Genomic DNA, 10261 nt, shown 5'->3' with positions numbered 1-10261 from the left:
AAAAGTGAGGTCACTAACATGAAGTTGACAAACTCAGTTCAGAACCAGTATTATTGAACATTCCTCGTTTCTAGAGCCTTGTAGATCTGTACATAGCATCATAGTAATTAAACGAATGAACAAAAACCAAGAGTGTAACAAGAAATAATTGGAACCAAAACGCATCGTGGTTCGGTTGTATCCAGATATGCATCATTTCTGCTTTTTGACTGCTTTGAGTTTGAGCTATTCATACCAAACGGTGTTTAGTTGAGCCATGTATTAAACTAATGGTCGGGGTGCTAGGTTGAACTAACCAGTAGGTTTTGGAATGGGCCACTAGAAGGCCCATTTCTCCATCAAGCCTTATAGAACGTTTGTTAAAACCAAAAAAAAAAAATGACTTCGATCCCCAACCAAAGCTCATAGAACCTTTAAGTTATAAAAAATAAAAATGGTTGACATGTGGGGATTTAAATTTTGATATTCAAATTGAAAAATCCCTGTTTAGCCATCTGGCCAATATACGGGTTGTGTTTGGAACAAAGCAAACAATAGACAGGCATGTTTCGAAGTTTGACTAACCAATCCATCGGTATAAACGGTGAACCGACTTATCGTACAACGACCAGCACAGCGGAAAATTGGAAACATCTGTATATTTGACATTACTTCATGATCCAATAGAGAAGTTAGTTTATTTATTTATTTTGATATTTTATCAAGAAGGCATTTTGGTCGTAGAGACCACCAAATACCGTTCAATTAACGATATTTGTAGAAACTAATTAACAGCGTGAGATTTTAATCTCTAGAAGAAAACTAGTACCACTTGAGAACTATCTAGGAAAAAAGCAATGGCATGCCAATTGTCCAGTCCGAAGAAGCAATTATGCAATTTGGAGAAGGGGACGGCTTCACAATGGTTCACCGTTCAAACAACCTGATAATCCCGATTCTGACAGCGAATCAAGACGTCACGTGCTCCTCGGCACTGACTCCCTGCCCCCGCACTCCTCTCTGCCGCGACGTCGAATCCTGGTGCCGCACTCCTCGTCACCGTGACGCCCATTCCTACGGCCGTGACGCCTATTCCTGTCGCCGCGCGCCTCTCGTTGCAGATTCCTGCTCAGTCTCATGCGCCTCCGCGCGTTGAACCTTGCTCAACAGCGTCGGCGAGGAGCACACCCGCTATAGTGTTAATGGCAAAATTTGGATTTTTGCCCTTAGAAATAAAATCATATAGACATAACCAAATCGGACTAAAACAGAGCAATCGGACTATTGGCTGGAAGGTGAATCGGACTTCGATACAAAAGTGAATCGGAGTAGAAGATGAGTCTAATTGAGATACAAATCAAGTGAAGATGCTTGGAAAGAGATAAGGCTCATATGGAAATAAGTATATGTAAATAGTAGTTTTTATTTTCGGTATTTATCTTACTAGGAAATATAGAGTTTGGTTGTGTTATGTTAGTTAATAGATGCGAATCAGTGTCTGTTTTGGTAAGTTTCAAGTGTATAAATACAGAACTCCGTAGCTTGTAATTGAAGAGAATCATCAACAGATCAATACAATTGCTTCCGGCGCATCACCAACTATTTCGACAGAGCGAGCTCTCAGTGCAAGTTTAGTCAACTTTACAATGTAAGTTCGTAATGGTCAACCCATCGAATTGATTAGATGAGACTTTCTCGATTTGGTATGTGTGGGATACCTATACCGGGGGTATCCGGTGTCACGCCCAGAAATTTACACCAAATTTCTGAACAATAGCATGCATTAATCTCGGTCCAGGCATCATCTCGAGTACACACTATGACAAATCAATACACAGTTCCACGACTTAAAAATAAATAAAAACAATTATCTATCGAAATGCAGCGGAAAAAGAAAAACAAGACAAGACCATCTAATCTTCAGCTTCAGCTAGCGATGACGGCTCCACAGCACAGGCATTCTTGACGGCGGACTGAACCTTACTTCAACCTTCGGAACAACCTTCTGACTCAGGCTCTGGCACTTGCTCTGGTGGGGGAAAAATTAAGCAAGGCTGAGTACAAATCACCGTACTCAACACGTAACACCCAAGAGAGGAAGAATAGTGAATGCAACGGGGTACAAGGATAGGCTAAGGTTAAATTGCACAAAGCTGCGGTAATTTAGCAAAACAGTAAATAAAATAGACTGAAATAAAAGTAAAGTAACATTTAAAGTAATCATCCACTGTCCAACGTTACACCACGTTGCAACAGGCCCAAACCACTGTCGAACGTTACACCACGTAGCGACAGGGTCAACCCTCTGCCCAACGTTAAACCATGTTGCGACAGACCCAAACCACTGCCAACGTTACACCACGTTGCGCAGGGTCAAACCAGTTCCAAGATTAATCAGGTTATTAATGGTTCAACTAATCCCAGTGAATCTGTGAGTTCGCCCAATAACCGCGGGCACGGCTATTCGAATAGTTTTACTCTGCAGAGGTATACAACTTTACCCACAAGACATGGCTGCCAAGCATGTTACCATGCCCCAACGTATCACCACGATACCTCAGTACGGAAACCATGATAAGACCTTTCACCTAACCCTCCCTAGACAATCGCACCGCACTTCAGGTTTCACCCCCTCCTTTACACCAAGTCGGGCAGTCCCCTCTTGTGCCTTGGTAGATCCGAAAGCAGCAGAGGCTTTCATTACACGACGATTGCCCGTCCATACTCCATCACGCCTACCCTTGCCTTGGTACGTCGAATAGGGACAAGCTAGATTACGAGTCTCACCGTTGCCCATTCTGACTTGTGGTTAGTACGTGTAAGACTTTCAGGGTTTCCTGAGAACCGGTCCTTAATTGCCATGGGTGCGACTCTCAAAACCATGCACCCACAGCCCACCCTAAGCAATATTTTAGTGGTATTAATCCTCAACGGGATATTAATAATGATTACAACCATTAAAGGTCTATCAAAGTGTAACAGTAATTAAATAATAATTGGTGAGCAAGTTGAACTAAGCATGGCTAAGCATTGCCTAAGCCTAAGTCTAGTCAAATTAACCCTGGAATGACAATAATAATAAATGGGGATCAACGGGTCTAAAGGGAAATGCCCAATAGATAAATAAAGTAAATACCTTTTAATACAATGCATGTTTGAATGTAAAAGCGGGGAATTTTATAACCAAAGGTTCAATATGATCAAAGAAGGGTGCCACTTGCCTTGCTTAGACCCACGAGGAACTTCTGCGACGACTTCAAGAACGAACGGCGCTGCGACGGGGGAAAAACCTACGACAAACAAGGCGAAACAAGAAAAACAGGCTATAAAACTACTGAAACAGAGAAAGAAACTATTTTTAATGGATTCTTGGCATTTCTCTGGATTTAATGAAACTTGAATGGACCTAAACGGAGACTAGATGAATTACTTATGAATTTTAGAAGTTTTATGGGTTTTTAAACTAAACAGAAAAACCTTATTGATTTATCGCGCAATTAATTGGAGGCGCTGACGTCAGCAGGGGGAGAGAGAGAGGGAGTGCTGACATCCGGGTCCCACTGGACAGTGAGACAAGAGGAGAAGAGGGGCTGACAAGGGGGCCCAGGGGGAGAGAGAAAGGGAGAGATGGAGGGAGGGGAAACCGTGGCGACGGCGGCCGGGGACTGGCGGCGGTGTCGGCGCGACGACGGCTTGGCATCGTGCGGCGCGGTGGCAACGACCGAGGGGGCCCGCTGTGGTGACGGCAAGGGAGACGACACCAGGGTGGCACGTCGGCGGCGAACAGTGGCACACGCGCATGGCGGCGAAAAGGGCGAGGAGGCGGCGAGGAAGCTTGGCGACCACCGGTGGCGACGAAGGCCGGCGGAAGGTCGGCGAAGACGAGGCGGCGGTGACGACGCGGTCCCGTGGCTGCGAACGGCGTCTGGCGAGCGGAATCGTTCGACGACGGCGATTGAGCGGCGGTACACAGAGGTGGCGAAAAGTGGCGGTGGGGCGGAGAGGTGGGGCTTTAAAGGGTGGCGGCGCCGGCTAGGGCGGAGCTGCCGGTGGAGACCGAGTCGGCGACGCGGCGGACTCGGCGGCGGCGGTTGCGGTGGTGGTTGCAGCAGCGGCGCGGCGTCCGGAGGAGTCGGGGCAGAGGCGGACTCGGCCGGCGCGGCGCGGCTCGGGCGCCGGGCGCTGGCGAAGCTTGGTCACTGACAGGTGGGCCCTACCTGTCAGTGGCACGGGGGAGGAGGGAGGCGGCGCGGACTACGCGGGCGAGCGCGGCGCACGAGCTAGGCCGAGTGGCGGCCCAGGCGGAGGGAGGAGCGCGCGCGGGAGGGAGAGAAGGCCGGAGGCCTGCTCGGCTGGGCCGGTCGAACGGGGAAAGTGGGCCGGCTCGGCTGGGCCGGCCCGGGAAGGAGGAGAAAGAAAAAGAAAAAGGGAGAGGAGGAAAATTGGACTTCGGCCCAATTTGAGAAGGAAGGGAAAAAGAAAGGAAAAAGGAGGGAAAAAGAAAACCCCATTTTGCCGAGTTTTAAATTAATTTGTTTGGCCAAATTTTATACTTCTGCAATTTGAATTTAAATCCTGTTAATAGATTTGGGACCTCAATTTAATTAAATTAATTCCTTTTAGAGGGATTTTTCCTGAGTTAATTAAGCCAATTGTTATTTACGAATTTCTTTTTACGATTTTAGGCTTGGGATAAAACTCCGGGCGTGACATCCGGAGACTACACGAATACGTACGGTCAATGGGGTACCGAATAGGAAGAAGAATATATATATGTATGGTGTCGGATAGGAGTCTGGTACGTACCGGATTGCATGTCATGTACTTCGGACCTGAGCCATAACCGAATTGGGATAGATCTTAGTCTTCCTAGATTAGGATTCTATCATAACAGTAGCCCTTCCCCCACTATATAAGGGGTACGGGGCGCCCCCTTGAGGGCAACAGAGATTCATCTACGCAATACGATCGCCAAGCAGGATTAAGGTATTATCTCGTCATGTCGAGAGCCTGAACCTGGGTAAATCGTCTCCCTCTTCATCATAACCATCGCCGCCCTATAAGTTTATTGCCGACATCAATCGTCGACAGTTAGCGCGCCAGGTAGGGGGTGCACTATCTTTTCTTTTTTGATCTAAAGCTCTTTTCAACGAAGTTCGATGGACTTCAACTCGGACATCATGAAGAGGAAGTTCTCGCCGGGCTTGACTTTCAAGTTTTGTGGCATCAGGCTTCAGACCCACCAATTCGGTGCGCTGTCGTACACCGACTCGAGCTCCTCCGACTCCGACGAAGAGGTTTGCCGGTTCAAGCCCAACGAGATGGCATCAGGGCAGACCCACATCCAATCTGGGTCATACGACGCCGAGATGCTCTCCCCCGGGTTGGACCGGCAGGCAAGTCAGGGCACAACTCCGGTGGAGGTCGAAACCAATCTCAAGGCGGCGCCGACTCCTTTAGCCGATGCGTCCGAGGCTCGTAGCAGCACTGGAAGCTTTGTGCCGTCCCGAGAGGGCTTCGCCGCCAGCAAGCCGGCGTCACCTTCTTCTGCAGCCAGGCGGCAAGAGGAGTAGGTGGCCCAACTAGCAGAAGAGCGCCAACTCGAATAGGAAAAAGAACTCTCGGAGCGGGAGGAAAGGGAACGACAAGCGACGCAATCTCACGCCATGCTGTGGCTCCAATCTCGGAAGATGTTGCGCGACCTGCTCCAAACACAAGTTGACGGACACGACGTCTTCAAGACGCCCTAGCAGAACGTCCGTGCGGCCGCCGATCTACTCGACGACATCGTCCAGCAGCTCCCACAGCCAGATCTATCAGTGGCAGAAACCATAAACAAGGTCAAGGCCATGGTGACTACTGCTACGATTCAACACTTCCTTCAGCGCACAACAGGAACCCTAGCCGCTCGTTCGTAGGCTCAGTCGTCCAGATCTCTTAGGTCTCAGGCGAACATCTCCTGGCAACCGACTGGGTCTCAGCTGCATAGTGAAAGCAGAGCGCGCCGGCACTCTCCTGACTTGGCGCTGAAGAGAGACTCCATCGAAAAGCAACACCCCATTGACGACGAGATTCGCCGACTGGATCGGCAACGCCAAGAGCTTAGGGCCAAGAAGCGGTGCTTCAATCAAGAGGACTCTGCTGACCTCTGCCGCAAGCTCGAAGACCAACGCCACACTCGCCGGGAGGACCGCCGCCGTGACCGGGACCACCGAAGTCATAGCCAGACGTCTAGGCATTGGTCGCCAAGGAGCTCTAACACTGACATGATAGATGGCGTCCCAGCCTTCACCAAAAACTTAAGTCAGTTGACTTGGTCGACTAGTTTCAAGCTCACTGGCATTAAGAAGTACGACGGCTCCACCGACCCAAAAGCGTGGCTCACGGTATACTCTATGGCCATCCGGACTGCAGGAGGTGATACCAAAGCCATGGCCAACTATCTACCGGTTGCCTTGGACGATTCGGCCGGACATTTGTTGTTGGGCCTCCCCAAACGGTCTATTGACTCATGGGCAGGGCTTCGTGACCGGTTCATAGCCAATTTTTAGGGCACATATGAAAGGCCAAGGACGAAGTACGATTTGTACCAAGTCCAACAAAGAAAAAGCGAATCCCTGCGGGCCTACATCAAGCGGTTCTCATAGGTCCACAATTCCATCTCAGAGATAAAATATGACGTGGTCATTGCCGCATTTCAAAAAGGAGTGCACGATGAGCCATTCATCGCCAAATTCACTAGGAAAGAGTTGACTACTGTCAGAGATCTTTTTGACATGGCTAACTCCTACGCAGCGGCCGCTGATGCGGTGTCTGCTTCATGGGGAGACAAGCACGAGGAGAAAGGACTATCATCTGGCAAAGGAAAGGAGAAGGAGCACAAGAAGGAGTCGGACTCACGGAAACGCAAGCCCGAGGAGCTGGTCGTTGTCGCAGATCGACAGCCGATCCAGCGCCCCAAGATGTCTGATTATGACAAAGTCATGAACAGCAAGTGCCCCTACCAGCTGAAGTCCTCCCACTTGGCCAAAGATTTCTTTGTCATGCATCACTACACAGAACAATTAGCCAAAGGCTAGTCGGGGGCCACCGGGCCAAGCAACACTAAGCCTGCCGACAAGAAAGAAAACGACTTCCAGGATCCACAAGCCGAGCTAAACCACATCTTTGGTGGCCCGCTCGAATACGAGTCCAAGCGAAAGCAAAAACTCTCATCAAGGTAGATAAACACCACCACGGTGGACGTCCCCCAGTACCTACAATGGTCGAAAGTTCCGATCACGTTCGACCACTCGGATCACCCTGACCGAGTGGCTCACCCGGGGCGGTACCCACTGGTGCTAGCCCCAGTTATCAAGAATGTCAAGTTGAAGAGCGTTCTCATCGACGGAGGAAGCGCCTACAACATCCTCTTTGCCAAGACGCTTGATGACATGAAGATCCTGAGGTCAGAGCTACACCCGAGTAATGTGCCCTTCCATGGGGTCATTCCCGGGCTATCGCCACACCACTAGGGCAAATCACTCTTCCGGTAACCCTCGGAGCAAAGGATAACTACCGGACAGAGAATACCTGCTTTGAAGTCGCAGACTTTAAGACGGCGTACCATGCCATTATCGGTAGGCCCGCGCTGGTGAATTTAATGGTGGTCCCGCACTACACCTACCTCATGGTCAAAATGCCCGAACCACATGGTGTCATCACCCTGCACAGCGACATCAAGCAGGCCTTCAGCTGTGAGGCGGAAAGCGGCGAAATCACGCAATAGGGTGAAGAACAGGCTGGCCGAGAGCAGATACGCGAAGCCTCGACTCACAAAACGGAGGACGACGACCTACCGTCCAAAAAGATGGCAAAGATCACCTCCAACGAGAAGAAGCAGATCGCCCTCGACCCCGCCGACTCGTCTAAATGTACATTCATAGGAACTCAATTAGACTCTAAATAGGAACTCACGCTCATCACTTTCCTCCAAAATAATAAAGATATTTTTGCTTGGAAACCATCTGATATGTCAAGAGTCCCTACGGAAGTGATTGAGCACACTTTGAATGTAAAAGACGATGCTAGGCCAGTTAAGCAGCGCCTTCGCCGCTTCGCACAGGATAGGAAAAATGTGATTAAGGAGGAGTTTGGAGGAGTTGACCAAACTGCTCGCGGTTGGCTTCATCAAAGGAGTCAAATACCCCGACTGGTTGGCCAACCCTGTCTTGGTCAATAAGAAGAACAACAATGACGAATGTGTGTGGATTACATGGACCTTAACAAGGCATGTCCTTAGGATCCGTTTGGTCTGCCGTGCATCGACCAAGTTGTAGACTCGACGGCTGGCTGTGCATTACTTAGCTTCCTCGATTACTACTCGGGCTACCATTAGATCAGCCTAAGACAGGCCGATCAGATGAAGACCGCCTTCATCACACCATTTGGCGTGTACTGCTATATCACGATGCTGTTCGGTCTGAAGAACATAGGGGAAACCTATTAGCGAACGATCCAGGGTTGCCTCCACGACCAGATCATGCGAAACGTAGAAGCATACGTCGAAGACGTGGTCGTCAAGTCAAGACAGAAGGATGACCTACTAGATGACCTAGAGGAAACCTTTAATAACCTCCGATAATACAGGATGAAACCAAATCCTAAGAAGAGTGTGTTTGGTGTCCCCACCGGCATGCTTCTTGGTTTCGTTGTATGCCGACGAGGCATCGAGCCAAATCCCGAGAAAGTCCAGGCCATACTCAACATGAAGCCTCCCAACGAGCTCTGATAGGTCCAGAAGCTGGCCGGATGCATGGCGGCCCTTAGCCGATTCGTTTCACGACTCGGCCTTCGAGGGATGCCCTTCTTCAAGCTATTGAAGAAGACCGACCACTTCACGTGGACCACGGAAGCACAAGATTCAAGAAATACTTGACCTCTCCCCCCGTGCTAGCCTCGCCCAACCGAAGCGAGCCGCTCCTACTCTATGTCTCGGCCACAGAACATGTCGTCGGCACGATCCTCGTGGTCGAGCGGGAAGAAGATGGACACGCTCAATTGGTACAGCGACAAGTCCAGAAACTGCTCTACGATGTCCTGATCACGGTAAGGAAGCTCATTAACTACTTCCAAGCCCACCAGGTTTCAGTCGTCACGTCCTATCCGCTTGACGATATCATACACAATAAGGAAGTGCAAGGCCGCATCACAAAGTGGGCACCGGAGATGATGCCATATGACATCACCTTCAAACCCCGCACCGCGATCAAGTCATAGGCACTAGCCGACTTTGTAGCCGAGTGGACCAACGTACAACTAGAAACCACGCCAGAAGAACTGCCAGTGGAGAATGTACTTCGATGGCTCCCTACGCATGTCGAGCACTAGGGCTGGAGTGGTGCTTATATCGCCCAACGGCGAAAAGTACGTACTCCAAACTTCCCGACCTCGCATAACGTAGCCGAGTACGAAGCACTCCTCCACGGGCTGCGGTTGGCTATATCGCTTGGGATTAGGCGGCTGCTCGTTCGTGGGGACTCCCAACTAGTAGTCAACCAGGTTATGAACAAGCCTACCGACAGGAGGTGCGCAAACTGGAAAACAATTTTGAAGGGCTTGAGCTAGTCCACGTTCTACGGCACAACAACGAAGCTGCCGATGAATTAGCCAACCTCGGCTCAAAGCGACTACAGGTGCCAACCGACATATTCGTCGAACACCTCACGAAGCCAACAGTTGAGAAGAAGGGCGAACCCAAGCCAACCCCGAGTGAAGCAGAAGACGCAGGGAACAACGACGAACCACCAAACTCCGACGACCACACGGTCACTGTCATCAATGACGACTGGAGAACCCCGTTCATCAGGTTCCTCACGGAGGAAGCCCTCCCAACCGATAAAGCAGAAGCCGAGCGCGTCAGCCGATGAAGCTATTGCTACATCGTGTCAAACGGAGAACTCCTTCGACGAAGCGCGTCGGACATTCTTATGCGCTGTGTGCTCCCTGACGAGGGCAAACAAATCCTCTAGTCGATCCACTCGGGACTCTGCAGCAACCACGTCTCAGCCAAGACGCTAGTCGGAAAGGCATATAGGCAAGGGTTCTTCTGGCCAACCGTCATCACAGACGTGCAAGAATTGGTTAGAAAGTGAGAAGGGTGTCAATTCTTCGCAAGGCAGACACACGTGCCGGCATAGGAACTGCAAACTATCCTGATCTCCTGGCCGTTCGCTGTCTGGGGACTCGACATTGTTGGGCCCTTCAAGCGGGCACTAGGGGGGGTTCACCCCCCTGCTCATCG

This window comes from Oryza brachyantha, chromosome 2 (genome assembly GCF_000231095.2).
Source record: "Oryza brachyantha chromosome 2, ObraRS2, whole genome shotgun sequence".
In the NCBI taxonomy this organism is placed as follows: domain Eukaryota; kingdom Viridiplantae; phylum Streptophyta; class Magnoliopsida; order Poales; family Poaceae; genus Oryza; species Oryza brachyantha.
Note: the sequence above shows the minus strand (reverse complement) of the source record.